The 13,883-nt window shown below is 62.1% G+C and overlaps 1 protein-coding gene across 4 annotated transcripts in view; it reads left to right on the top strand.

Annotated features, from left to right (window-relative positions):
* Nucleotides 1-13,883, top strand: part of LOC138823523 (genetic suppressor element 1-like) — a 225,934-nt gene that overhangs the window by 1,661 nt on the left and 210,390 nt on the right. The gene's annotated exons all lie outside the window — the stretch shown is intronic.

Here is a 13,883-nt window from a genome sequence, read left to right as displayed (position 1 = left end):
CCAGAGTTTTCCACGCCAGTTCACCACGTTCACGTGTGACTTTCTGCTTGCCTCAAAGCAGATACCCACAGGTTTTCAGTTGTGGAATGTGACTGGTCTGAACAGACTTCCGTCCGTCTAGGGGTCTTCTGTTCCAGGGGTGACCCCCCGCCTCGGGGCGACCACCTCTGTGCTGCTCTGAGGACTTGGATCAGGCTTTTCCAGGGCTGCGGTGGGGGCTGCCCCCGTGGGGCTGGAGAGGGAACATTTGTGAATGCGGTCGCTGCCCTGGCCCCGGCGCCCAGCAGCCTGGCCGGTGACCATCAGAGGCCCGCAGAGGGCCACACACGCGTGGGGCTGGGCTGTTGAGGAATGAATGGCTGCTGTCCTGTATGATGGGGGTGTGTGAGAGATAGTTGGGGACAGAGGCCTGCCAGCCTCCCCGACGTGGTGTCTGCCCACTTGGGTGCCCCTCTCCACATGCTGCCCGGGCTTCCTTCCCTTCCCGCCTTGGTTTCAGGCTTCCAGTGGCCTTGGTCTGGGTTGAACGGAGAAGTTCCTACCTCCAGGCGCAGCGTGCAGCCCTGGGGGGGGAGGAGCCCGGGATTGGAGCAGGACGGGTCTTAAGTCCTGCCCGCTTCCTGGCAGCTTCTGATCAGGGCCGCTCGGTTGGCATCTTTGGCTGGGAAGCAAATACACAGTGCGTGGCCTGAGGGGACGCCGGGAGGATGGGGTGATGGGTGGGGGGAGAGCTGAGCACCCCCAGGTCAGGCAGTGGGGCCCGCTGGACCCCCAAGGACCCCCGCAGGCAGGGGGGGAATCTGGTGGAAGGTGGGCAGTTCTTCATGAGGCTGAGGCCAATGGGTGCTGCGCCCCGGCAGCCTGCACACCCTGGTGTGGGGGGGTGTCTCCCCACGGAACAGCTGAACTGTGTGACTGGGTATGGGTTGACTGCCACTGGAGGAAACTAAAGACACCAGGCTGAAGATGGGGCTCCAGAGGCAGAGAGCTTTTCAAGGCAGCATGAGATTCTGAGTTCAAACCCCGGAAAGGCCAGTTAGAAGCCGAGGTCCCTCAGGCAGGGTAGTGGGGATGGAGAGCGGGCTGCCGGAGCTGAAGGGTCAGCCCTACACGCAGCCGCCTTCTGAAGCAGGTGACCCACCCGCCCTCGCGGGTCCTCCCATCCACGCCTGCCTTTGACACTCAAGTCACATCTGGGAGGTGTCTGGGGCTGGCCCGACCTCCAGGTCCCTGGGCTGCCCCACCCCACCCCGGGCCTGCGGGAGCCTGGCCTGGGAAACAAGAAGGCTTTGTTGGCACAGGGCGCAGAGGCAGGGCGCTCTGCGGCTCCCCCTCCTGTGGGCAGCGGTGCCGGGGGGGGGGGGGGGAGGGAGGGGGGGCGGGGGGGGGAAGCGAGCCTGGCGGGAGGAGCTGGACCAACTTTTCAAATGTGGGACGGGCTGGGGGTGGCCTGGGTCCCACGGGTGGAGGGGGGTGGAGGGGCCGGGCCGGGCCTGTGTGGCGGGGGGGGGGGGGGTTGGGGGGTCACTGCAGGGCTCCAGGGAGCTGCTCTGCTCCCAGGCAGCTGTAACAGGGATGGGAGGAGCCTCTGGCCTCCCTCCCTCCCTCCTTCCTTTCTTCCCTCCTCTCCCTCTTTCCCTCTCTCCCTCTCTCTTTCCCATTTCATCCGGCAAGTATTTCTGGAGGGCCTGTTGTGCACCAGGCGAGGTTCCAGGTCCGGGAAGCGGGGCAGGCGTGACCGGTGGTGTTTCGGGGAGGGGCCGGCACAGCAAGTTCACAAGAATGTGCGGATGGGCGCAGCGCGGAGTGGGGGGGCGGGGGGGGGGCTCAGCCAGGGGCCGTCCCAGCCTGCCTTCCACATCGCGTTCAGCTTCCTCTGTGTGCGGTTTGAGAACTCCGTGGGAGGGAGCCGCGGGAAACCACTTAGCAGGGACACGGCATGTTCCAGAACCTCCTAGGGCTCCCGAGCCGCTCACTGCTAAGTGCTTGCTCATTAGTGAATCAGCTTTCAACCCTGCAAAAGGAAATGTTTAAAAAGACAGAGGAGAAAGGCAAGGGAGGAAGGGGTGTGGGCCGGGGTCCTTGGACTGCTGCTGCTGCTGGCTGTCTCCGGGTCCCCGACTGCTGTGCCCCGCAGGTCTCCCCCGCGTACTGCGTGGGTGGGGAAGGGCCTGGGTGGGCAGGGAGGGCCGCCGCCCGCCCCTGGCACCCGCTCCACTGTGAAGCCATGGAAAGATAGCCCTGACCCAGAGATGTCACTGCCTGGCACCTCTCCCCGCCACGGGCGTCTGAGTTCTGTGGAGCGTCTGTCACCGCTTGCCTGTTGGGCAGCTACAGATCTGCTCCTCCGGCCTCCTGGCGCTCCGCACCCACAGGCTCCCCGCTCATCACGGAGGCCCGACCACTCTGCCCAGGCCCAGGCCCCTGGGACACCTGGTCAGGCCCCCTTGGATGGCAGAGCCTGCTGGGGGCCTGCGTTGGCACTCTCCCTTCGGCAGTGGCTGGGCAGCGTGGTCTTTGGGCCTTGCTCAAGCGCAGACTGCCTCTTCCAAGGGGAGGGGCGTGCTGGGCTCGGCTAACTGCTAGGAGGAATAAACTTTCCAGATGTCTTGTCCTGAACCTGGAGACCACTGGGAAAGCGGAAGTGAAGGCAGAGGCCTTCCAAACAGCCTCCTCTGCGTGGAGGAGGCGGGCCGGAGGCTGCCGGGCCTCCCGGCCCCTTCTCTGCTTAGATCTCTGGGGCTCTCTCCCTTGAGCCTGTCGCTGCTGTGAGGAGCTAAGTGTTTGGTCACAGACAGGATCTTAGGCCACTCAGGCCTGGGCTCTGGTGGGGACAGTGGCAGACAGGACCTCTGCCCTCCAGGAAGAGGGCTCCATGCACTTGCCACCAGCGAGGTCACTGTGTGACCTTTGCTCAGTTTCCCCATCTGCAGGGTGGAAGGGTGGCGTTCAGGGCTGCAGTGGTTTGTGTTCCCCGGGGATGTCTGTGGGCAGCCCTGGGTGGGGAAGGAGTCCCGGGTGTATTGGCCGGGAGTGGGGAACGGGAGCTTTTTTGGTGTTTAGCTTTAAATTTCCTGTACTGCTTTAATCCCCAAACACCACAAGGCTGTGTCCACGCACAGTGACGTGATCAGGTCAGAGTGACTCTGGTCATGACCATGGCCTGTGACCCATGACCCATGACCCCAGGCCACTTGGCTAGTGTTTCCAGCAGCTTGGTGGCATTTGGAAATGCTTGCTGTGCCCTGCTCCAGCCCCTCCTGCGGTTCTGCCTTGCTCAGTGCGCCCTGGCGGCAGCGGTGGGGGTGGGGTGGGGAGGGCGGTTACCTTTGCAGAAACACCTGCTGTGGGGGAGTGGCCATGTCTCCTATCACCTGGCACGCAGGGTGCATAGCGGTGTGGATTGGCTAGGGGCCAGCTGATGCCTGTGCCCCGGGGTTGGATGGCAGCTCGGGGGGACCCCCCCATGCTGTACATAGCCTCCAGACAGAGCCAGCAGGAGAGGGCGGAGCGCTGGCTGCTGCAGGCCCCGCCCTGCCCTGCTTCCCACCCAGAAGTGGGGACTCCCCGGCGTGGCGCGGTGCTGGCCTGTGGTCCGCAGCACCAGCACACGGGGCCCCCGGCCCTGGGGTCACTTGCGCCTCAAGGGGCTGCAGGGGCCTGAGGTACCCCAGGGCAGCGTGGGGCCTGACACCCTGAGAACATCTGTGTGATCGATCTCCGTGCCAGCTCTGGGCTGTGTGGTCCCTTTGCGTGCCAGCTGCCGGGTGTCCTGTCCCTCTTCTAGACGGTCTTCCTGGGTCACCTTTTTATGCAGTTGTACAATGTCCCCTCCCGGGACCCTGGAGGAGCTACCCTGGGGACGAAGCCAGCTGTCCCCTGTCCTGCAGCGGCGGGGGGGGGGCTGGGGGGAACAACGTTCACACTGTCCCATCCCCAGCATCACCCGGGGCTGGTGGAGCACGGGTGCTCCCCGGCCTCAGCCCACGGGTTAGGGTGCTCATCACGGAGGTCCTGCTCATGCTGCACGCCACCCTGTGTGAGAGAAGAGTGCAGGGCGTGGGCGTGGGGGTGGAGGGTGCGGGGCGTGGGCGTGGGGGTGGAGGGTGCAGGGCGTGGGGTGGGGGTGGAGGGTGCGGGGCGTGGGGTGGGGGTGGAGGGTGCGGGGCGTGGGCGTGGGGGTGGAGGGTGTGGGGCGTGGGCGTGGGGGTGGAGGGTGCGGGGCGTGGGCGTGGGGGTGGAGGGTGCGGGGCGTGGGCGTGGGGGTGGAGGGTGCGGGGCGTGGGCGTGGGGGTGGAGGGTGCAGGGCGTGGGCGTGGGGTGGGGGTGGAGGGTGCGGGGCGTGGGGGTGGAGGGTGCGGGGCGTGGGGTGGGGGTGGAGGGTGCGGGGCGTGGGGTGGGGGTGGAGGGTGCGGGGCGTGGGGTGGGGGTGGAGGGTGCGGGGCGTGGGGTGGGGGTGGAGGGTGCGGGGCGTGGGCGTGGGGGGGAGGGTGCGGGGCGTGGGCGTGGGGGTGGAGGGTGCGGGGCGTGGGCGTGGGGGTGGAGGGTGCGGGGCGTGGGCGTGGACGTGGAGGGTGCAGGGCGTGGGCGTGGACGTGGAGGGTGCGGGGCGTGGCGTGGGGGTGGAGGGTGCGGGGCGTGGGCGTGCGGGGGAGGGTGCGGGGCGTGGGCGTGGGGGTGGAGGGTGCGGGGCGTGGGGTGCGCGTGGAGGGTGCGGGGCGTGGGGTGCGTGTGGAGGGTGTGGGGCGTGGGCATGGGGGTGGAGGGTGCGGGGCATGGGCGTGGGCGTGCGGGGGAGGGTGCGGGTTGTGGGCGTGGGCGTGGGGGTGGAGGGTGCGGGGCGTGGGCGTGGGCGTGCGGGGGAGGGTGCGGGGCGTGGGCGTGGGGGTGGAGGGTGCGGGTTGTGGGCGTGGGGGTTGTGGACATGTGGGTGGAGGCCGCGCACCTCCCTGCAGCGCTTCTCCCCACTGCTGTGGAGACGCAGGGCGTGCTGCGGGCTCCTCAGTGAAGATGGTCATGTGATGGTGATGACAGCCCTGGGGACCGGCGGGGACAGCTGCCGCTCACTGGGTGCTGACCAGACAGGCTGGTGAGTGAGGCTCCTGCCCGATGTGTGGGAAAAGTGGCTTCCTGAGTCCCCGCTGTCTCCTGGATGACCTTGAGGTGCCTGGACAAGGTCAACTCATGGAGCCTGGATGGGGGCCTTCTGCCAAGGACCGTGCCTCCCCGAGATGCTCCTGCCTCTGTCACCTCCAGGCCTGAGCAGCAGCGACCGGCTGGCTGCGCCCCAGCGGCGGGGCTGAGATCAGGCCAGTCAAAGGAAGGCAGGGCCAGGCCAGTGCGCTGGGCAGCGGGAGGGGCAGGCACAGCCCCCCCCCGCTGGGGGCAGCTGCAGGGTGGACCCAGGCGCTCTGGGGGCTCAGGGGTGTGCCTTGCCCGGCTGGGAGCCTGGCCAACCTAGGGCCCTTCTCCCTGGGAATGGAAAATGCGCTCCCCCTCAGCGCTCTGCCAGGCTCTGCGTCCCTCGACTGGGCTACACAGAGTGATGTGGGCCCCGGGGACCCGGGGTGCGGATGGGGAAATGGGGGCTCCAGGAGCGCTTGTGCCGCTCCCGCTGGGCGGAGGTCTGGCCGCGCTGCGGTGACGTCACTGCCTCACCTCCTCCCGGTGGCCTCGGCAGGTCTCTGACCTCGGGCTCCTCACCCACACCCGGGGACACTGCCAGGAGCTGCCTCCCGGGAGAGGTGGCTAGCCAGCTGCCAAGTGGTCTGGACTCAAAACCACGTCAGTGGAAGAAAGGAGAAGAGTCATGGTAGTCGGGGCTCAAGGGCCCGGCTGGCAGCAGGACTCTGTCCCCGGCCTGTCAAGGTCAAGAGGCTGTCTTCTCTGGGGCATAGTGGCAAAGGGATACTTCCACCCTGTGCCCTGAGCCTGTGCCAGCTGTCCCTAGACTTCGGTGTCCATCCGAGTGATCAGAGGCGCTAGGGTGGATAGGCAGGAGGAAAACCGTGCTGGCTTTGGGTGGCAGAGAAGCCCGCGTGTGCTGCCCGTCTGTCTGTCTCTATGGCCGTTCTCTCCTGCTGGGGCTCCAGGGGAGTGTGATACGGGGTGTGGCGTGGGAGACAGGCGCTCAGGGCCTGTTGTTCTCATTTCTGCCTCTCACTATCGTCCTGCTTTGCTTCCATGCTCTGGCGCGCACCTCAGATTCTCATCCCAGGAGGGATCCTCAGGCTCAAGAGTTAGGGGAGCCGGGCGCCCGAGGCTCACAACTAAAATCCTAGCTGCTCAGGAGGCTGAGATCTGAGGATCACGGTTCAAAGCCAGCCCGGGCAGGAAAGTCTGTGAGACTCTTATCTCCAATAAACCTCTCAGAAAACTGAAAGTGGCGCTGTGGCTTAAAGTGGTAGAGCCTTGAGCAAAGGAAGCTTAGGGTCAGCGCCCAGGCCCTGAGTTCAAGTCCCACAGCTGAACTTCAGGCCCCCCCCCATAAAATAGGATATTCTAGTGACCCGTCCTGCTTGTGCATATCCCGTCCTCCCATGTGGTTCCCATGCTTTTCTGGGGAGAAGATCAGCTGTTACCAAAGGGGGGGATGAGAACCCCAAGATGTACATGTCTGACTCCCTGCACACCACGATCACTGTTTTTTGCACCATCCTGACACCTGCTCTTTCCTGTCTGCGTCTGCCTCTGGTCTTGCCCTGGCTGCTCCTTGGCTGGCTCATGCCTGCTAAGGCCGTGCTGGGTGGCGAGCAGCCCTTGGATGGCAGTCGGGCGTATGGTGCTGTGCCTGGCATGTACAAGGCCGTCAGCCATGCGGTAGCAGGAGCGGGGTCGGCGTGGTCGGCCGTCCCTCCGCCGGGTCTTCGTGCGCACGTGTGCGCCGTGGCCGCTTGCCAGCCTGGGAGGGGCATTCTTGAAAAGCACCACAGTTGGCCCAGGCGCAGTTGGCAAGATCAGTGTCGCAGAGAAAAGGGGAGGTGAAGGAAAAAAACAATAAGAACGGCGTAAGTGTGTGTCTTCAAACCACAGCAAATAAACGCTCTGGGCGACATGGCTGCCAAAACACACAGCTCTGCCCTGGTTGACAAACCTCACCTCCTCCTCCTGAGTCACGCTCTGGAGGCCGCCCAAGGGCTTCACTGCTTCTCCAGTCAGCTCCGGTCCTTCCTGCTTCCCGGGGCTTGGCCACCTCACCCCGGTGGCCGAGTGACGTGGCACGGTTCTGACTGCCTCCTCGTCACCTCCTGTGGACTCTGGCGGCTCCTCCCCACTCCCAGCACTGGTGAGATTCGTCCTCAGTGCAGCTACAGGGTCATTGATTGTTGTCAACCCTTTTCTCAACGAGGTTATGTTTAATTAATATGTTTCTTTTCGTGCCATGCCAGTACTGGGGCTTGAACTCAGGGCCTCTTGTTCTTTCTTTTTCACTCATGGCTGGTGTTCTACCACTTGGGCCAGAGTTCTACATCCAGCTTTTTGCTGGTTACTTGGAGGTTAAGGATCTCAAGATTTGTCCACTTGGGCTGGCTTCGAATGGTGATCCTCAGATCTCAGCCTCCTGAGTAGTTGAGATCACAGGCTTAAGCAGCAAGCTTTTTTTTGTTGTTGTTGTTAAGTCTGTTTTAGAAGTTCTGGGTCCTATTTCCTGCCTGACGAGTGTACCTGAGCCGTGGGCTCCTCCTTTTGGGCTTCGTGTGTAGCTGGGCTTACAGGACGGCTGGGCTCCATCCCCCGTGTAGCGTGGGATGAGTGCACACACTGCTGCGCACACTGTACCTTGACCAGGGGATCTTACAAATAGGTCCATCTGGGCTGGCCTGGGGCTGTAATCTTCCTACTCAGCCTCCCAAGAAGTTTGGATAACCAGTGGAAGCCACTGATGCCTGGATGAATAGTTTCTAGTGCCCAAAGAAAGGCATTCTGTCAGAACCACAGGTTTAAGTGTCGAACTTTTTATGTATCAGTGGCAGTGTTACTTAGAGCATGGAGAATTTGCATGGATACTGTTAGTTTTGCTCCTGCTGGTTCTTCCCCTTCCCTCCCTTTCTCCCTCCCTCTTTCTCTCCCTCCCTCTTTCTCTCCCTCCCTCTTTCTCTCCCTCCCTCTTTCTCTCCCTCCATCTCCTCCATTCCTGGGCCCTGTCCCTGTGCTGTTTTGCTCAAGGCTCATGTTCTACCACTTGAGCCAGAGCTCCACTTCCGACTTATTTTGAGATAAGAATCTCATGGACTTCCCCACCCGGGCTGGCTTAGCGCATTGCTCCTCAGATCTTGGCTTCCTGAGTAGCTAGGGTGACAGGCATGAACTACCAGTACCGGGCTATGTTTTGCTCCTTACTGTACGAAAGATCCACTGTTCCCACTTGTGACTCTGTGTGTTTGCTAGCTGGTGTGCTCTGTCTCCTTGCTGGTTTCCTCCTATCTGCACGTGACATGCTCGCTCTGTGAGTCCCGCCTCAGCAGGCTGAACACCGGTGCTCCGGTCTGCCCTCCACCAGTCAGGGCTGCCCTGCCAGAGGGGCAGTGATTTGTTCTTCTGCCTTAGCTGACAGGCTCACATGGGTCTCGCCGAGACCACTGCACGGGTGCCGGCGCTGTCCTCTGCACACCCCTGCCCATCTCCAGTGCCTGGAGTCCCGCAGAGCTGCGCATGAGTTTTACTTCTCCAGTGATGTGTGTGTGTACACATGTGCATGTGAGTGGTGTTTGTGTATATATGTTGTGGAATGTGTATGTGTGTAGTTTGCATGTAGTATGGTACATGTGTGTGCATGTGGGATTTGCATGGTGTGGTATATGTAGTGTATGCATGTGGTGTAGTGTGGTGTGTGTTTGTGTGTGGTGTGTGTGCATGTGTGATGTATATGTGACATATGTGTGTGGCGTGTGGGCTTGCATGTGGTATGCACATACGTGTGATGTGTATGTGTGATATGTACGTGTGGGGTATGTGTATGTGTGGTATATGTTTGGGTATGTGTATGTGTGGTATATGTGTGCTGTATGTGGTGTATATGTGCTGTGTGTACATGTGTGGTGTGTGGGTGTGTGGTATATATGTGTTGTGCATGTGTGGTGTATGTATGGGGTGTGTCCATGTGTGGTGTATGTATGGGGTGTGTGCGTGTGTGGTATATGTGTGCTATGTGTGCACGTGTGGTATATGTGTGTTATATGTGCATGTGTGGTGTATGTGGATTTGGGTGCATATGTGGTGTATGTCTGTATATGTGTATATGTGTGGTATGTGTGCTGTGTGTACATGTGTGGTGTGTGTGTGGGGTGTGCATGTGTGGTGCATGTGTGGGTATGTACATGTGTAGTATATGTGTGTTGTACATGTGTTGTATATGTGTGCTGTGTGTGCATGTGTGGTGTATGTGGGGGTGTGTGCATGTGTGGTATATGTGTGTGGTGTGTGTGGTGTGTGTGTGGTGTATGTGCTGTGTGTGCATGTGTGGTATATGTGTGGGGTGTGTATGGGGTGTGTGTGGTGTATGTGGTGTGTGTGCATGTGTGGTATATGTGTGGGGTGTGTATGGGGTGTGTGTGGTGTATGTGGTGTGTGTGCATGTGTGGTATATGTGTGGGGTGTGTGCATGTGGGGTGTGTATGGTGTGTGTGATGTGTGTGCATGTGTGGTGTATGTGTGTGTGTGTGTGTGTGTGTGGTATATGCGTGCTGTGTGTGTGTGGTGTATGTAGTGTGCTGTGTGTGTCCTTTCTACTGGATGAGGAGGGGCAGGCTTCTTTGGATTGTGTGTCTGTGGGCTGGCCCCCAGTCTCCGGCCCCCAGTCCCCCAGCCCCAGCTCCAGCCCTGGACTCCTTAGGAAACAGTCACCCTGGGCCTGTGGCAGCATTCAGCTGTCAGCCTGGAGTCCTAAGATGGGACCTCCCCCGGTTGACCTGGGGCCATGCCTATAGGTCAGCACATGGCAGTCTACAAGGTGAAAGGACCCAGGGCCCTGCTGGCCGTGGGTGCCAGGCTCAGGGTCCAGATCTTACCAGGGAGACCGGGGGGGGGGGTTCTGGCAGGCTTTCGAGCAGAGGTAACTGTGGAAGCGTGGGGGGTGACTTTGGACCTTTCCCGTGTGTGCCAGGGAGCAGGCAGGACTCGGTGTTGGCACGACTGTGACTTCCTCGCTCAGATATGTTGGGAGAACAGTAGACCAGATAGCTAAGCAGGGTCTCGGCCCTCTCCAGGGGCATCAGCCGTGGGGTTCGTGGGGTTGTGAGAGGATCTGGGCTGGCCTCCTGGGGCCAGTGGAGAGCGTGATATCCGCCGGGTCCTGGGTGCTCCGAGGCGGGGAAGGGAGGCCTCGTGGCGCGGGGCACAGGTCGTGGACAGGAAGGGCACGCGCCACAGATGCCCTGTGGGGCTGGTGGGATTTCAGATGACCTGTTATTATTATTGGCGGTCCTGGGTTTTAACTCAGGGCCTTGTTTTGCTAGCGGGGTGCTCTGCCACTTGAGCCAGACTTTGATTTTTTTTTATCCTAATGTAAGTTTTGTTTTAGACACGCAGCGGGATTTGAGCTTCATTCACTGGGGCAATAGCTAGCCGCTGTTGGAGGGACGGCGTCTTTCTGAGAGTCAGGCAGCTGGCAGGAGGGAAGGAAACTGGTAGGAAGACGAGTCAGGCAGCTGGCAGGAGGGAAGGAAACTGGTAGGAACGGGGTACAGGGTGTGGTGAGGGAGAAGGGGCAGCTGCAAGACTCCTCCTGGCTTCCCTTCCTCCTGAGCCCACAGAGGTCAAGTGACGAGTTGGGATCACGCAGGGGGGGGGTGCTCTGGGGCACGCGCTTCCGATCTGTCCTTGTGGGCCTGCTCACTCAGCCCTGAGGTCCAGTGTGTGAGTGCGCAGGGCTGGTCTCTGGGGAGGTGCACTCCGCGCGCACGCGGGGCGCAGGACATCTGAGCTGTGACCGGGTGGGAAGGTGGGCAGCCCGAGACGTCGTTAGAGATGGCTGCTGTCCTTGTCCCCGGGCCTGGGTCCATTTTGGATTCAGACTCCAGCCCCCAGCGCTGTGCGGACACAGCCCTGGCGTGTGGTGTCCAGGCCCAGCACCTCCTGTGGCCGAATGGAGGAAAGAGTTTTGGTTTTGGCTTGCGGGTGAAGGAGGAGGCTGGCCCTGGGCAGCGCTGGCCGGGGTGGAGGGGGCCGGGGGCAGTGGCCTCCGCTTGGGGGACCTGGGATAGCAGGCCTCTGCCCTCTGCCTGGCAGATTTCTGGGTTTGGATCTGGAGGAACTCAGGGAGATGTGCACTGGCTGCCACGGGGGAGGGCAGGAGGGAGGGAGACGGACCAGCGGCCTTTGGAGCCTACACTCCCAAGGAAGAGCCCAGGGCCGGAGCTCCCCTCCTATGTCAGGGCCTGCACTGCACTTGCAGCCGGCAGCTGGGATGCGTGGAGGATAAGGAGCTGCCCTCCACTACAGGGTGACTGGTGCCCACTGGCCTCTTGGTGTTTGTGCCCATGTGGGATTTGGGGAGTCTTCTGGATCATGAACCTGGTCTCCTGATGGGAGGAACGAGGGCCGGCCCTTCCCCGGCGGCCAGGCCTTCCAGTGGCTGTGCAACCGTCCCTCAGTGGGTGTTACTATTCTGTGCCAGCGTCCCCTGCCCCTGCCCTCCGCCCCCAGGGCGTCTGGAGACAGCAGCTGGGCTGTGTTCAGAGGGCAGGGCTGTGGGAACTGCCTTCCCTCATTCAGAAGCTAAATGGACCTTTTATTAAGATCAGCAGAATCCATTTTTAACTGGATTTGTAGGTCACCCTGGCCTGGGCTTCTCTGAGATGCTCAGGGGTAACTGAGCTGGGCTCCAGAGGAGGCTGAGCCACACGGAGGATGGATGGACTGAGGCTTGGTCAGGAGATGCCAGCCAGGTCCTGCTGGCCCCTGGGGAACTTGGGAACTGACAAGGTTGAGGGGTTGTGTACAGTCCCTTCAGTGATCATTTAGTGGCTCCTACTGCTTGCCTGACATAGGAGAGCAAGCTTGGAGCCTGGTGATGAAGCTGGACGGAAGAAAGGAGCCATTGCTGGGGTGCTGGGGGTGCTGACTGGGATGGGGGGACCTGGGGAGCTCAGGGCCTGAAACCCAAAGCCAGCCAGCTCAGGGCGGAGCCATGGACAGTGCCCTCCCCCCCCCCCCCCCCGGGCCTGGTGTCTGTGTACCTGCCCACTGTCACCTTGGAGCCGCTGTCTCAACGGCAAATGGGGGTCCTCCTGCTCCCTGGCTGCCACCCTGAGGCCAAGGACCAGGTCCTCCAAGTGGTAGATGACCTGGGGTGGAGGCTGTGGCGGGTCAGTTGGGCTGGTGAATGAGCTGAGCGTGCAGGACCGTCTTGGGGTTCAAGCAGTGGCGGACAAGCCTCTCCCGCAAGAAGCCAGGCCCTGCTTCCCGCCAGCACTGCGCCCAGGGTGAATCTCCACTCCAAGGTGGCCTCCTCCAGCCTGGCCTCGGTCCTCTCCCCGAGGTGGGTACGGAAGGGAGGGCCCGGAACCGGGGCTGCTCCCAGCAAGCCTCTGCGGTCTCTGGTGGGGATCCCCTGGGCCACAGGACAGGCCACTGCGGCGCCCACCCTCAAAGAGCGCGGTCCCCTGTGCCCTGGGCTCCCCGGGGAGAGAGTCCTCCGCTGGCGGGCAGAGGCGTGTGGACTCGGAGAGGTCAGCCTCTTCCCGGGACGGAGCCGAGCCTGCCGGGTTTATTTTCCCCCTGGCAAATTGGCAGAGCTGCGAGAGTTGGCGAGCACTCGCCTCCGGAGCACCCGGCGTTTCTCCCACCCGACCCAGTCTGTCGCTGCTTGGGTGGGAACCTGGCGCTCGCGCCTCTGCCCGTCTCTCAACGCTAAGTCGGGGAGCTCAGGTGCCAAAAAAACCCAAAAAAACGCAGTGGGAACATGGTGTTCAGAGGGTGCCCCTTGTCCCCTGGGGCTCAGGTAGCCCGGAGTGTCCCGGCAGACCCCTAGAGAGACCAAGGAGGGGGCCAGAGGAGGCGTGGCTGCGGCGCGGGTGGGCCGGGCGTGGGCTCCTCCAGCCTCCTGCAGCCAGGGCTCAGGGCGGGCGCGGGGAGGAGCGGCTGCAGGGCTGGATGGTGTGATCACCCGCCTTGCCTGACTTTACCTCTTCTCCTGTGCCCTGAATAAGAATAGCTGGGCTGTCACCTGCCCTCAGCGCCTCCCGTCACCCTCCTCCGCCGCTCCCTGCGCTCTGCCGCGTCTCCTCCCTCTCTCCACCTTCAGATGTACTTGCTCCCGCGTCTCTCCCGGCGCTGGTGCCGGCCGCAGCGTGTGTTCAGTTTCATCTTTCCTGGGGCTCTCGCTCCTCAGGGCGGGGATCCTGGGGTACTCTTCTTATTCCCTCAGAGCCCCCTCTGGCGGCCCAGCCCCGTGCCGCACCCAGCCCCGGGGGCGATGCCCGCTGTTCGTGGGTGTCTTCCAGAGGGCTTTGGTTTGCTCCCCCAGTCTGGTGCCCAGGGGGCCTCCCAACTTCCTTCGCTGCATACCCTGTTTGTGTGGGGCAGGACCTGCACTCGGGGCTCTGCTCATTATTATTATTGTGACTAAAACTCAACGAATGTAAAACTGAGTATGGTACCCATTGTTAGGAGGGCAGTTTGATGGCCTGAGGGCCGGCGGCGGCAGCAGCGTTTTTGTCTGCAGAACCTGTGGGCTTCCCAGACCGGAAACTTCCCCCTCAGAGGAGGCTCAGCCCTCCCTGTGCTGTGCTGTAGTCTCTGAGCCCCACCTCCCCAGGGGACAGCAGCCTTCCAGCGCCAGCCTCTGCAGACCTGCCTCCGTGAGCGAATGAAGTGCTGCTGGTTCCGTGCTCGTGAGCCAAGCCAGTCCCTTCCCGCAGTCCCTCACTAGATGCGGCTAGCAG

Source organism: Dipodomys merriami, unplaced genomic scaffold (genome assembly GCF_024711535.1).
Source record: "Dipodomys merriami isolate MVZ:Mamm:240054 unplaced genomic scaffold, mDipMer1.0.p SCAF_120, whole genome shotgun sequence".
Lineage (NCBI taxonomy): Eukaryota > Metazoa > Chordata > Mammalia > Rodentia > Heteromyidae > Dipodomys > Dipodomys merriami.
Note: the sequence above shows the minus strand (reverse complement) of the source record. Positions and strands in the feature narration are given on the sequence as shown.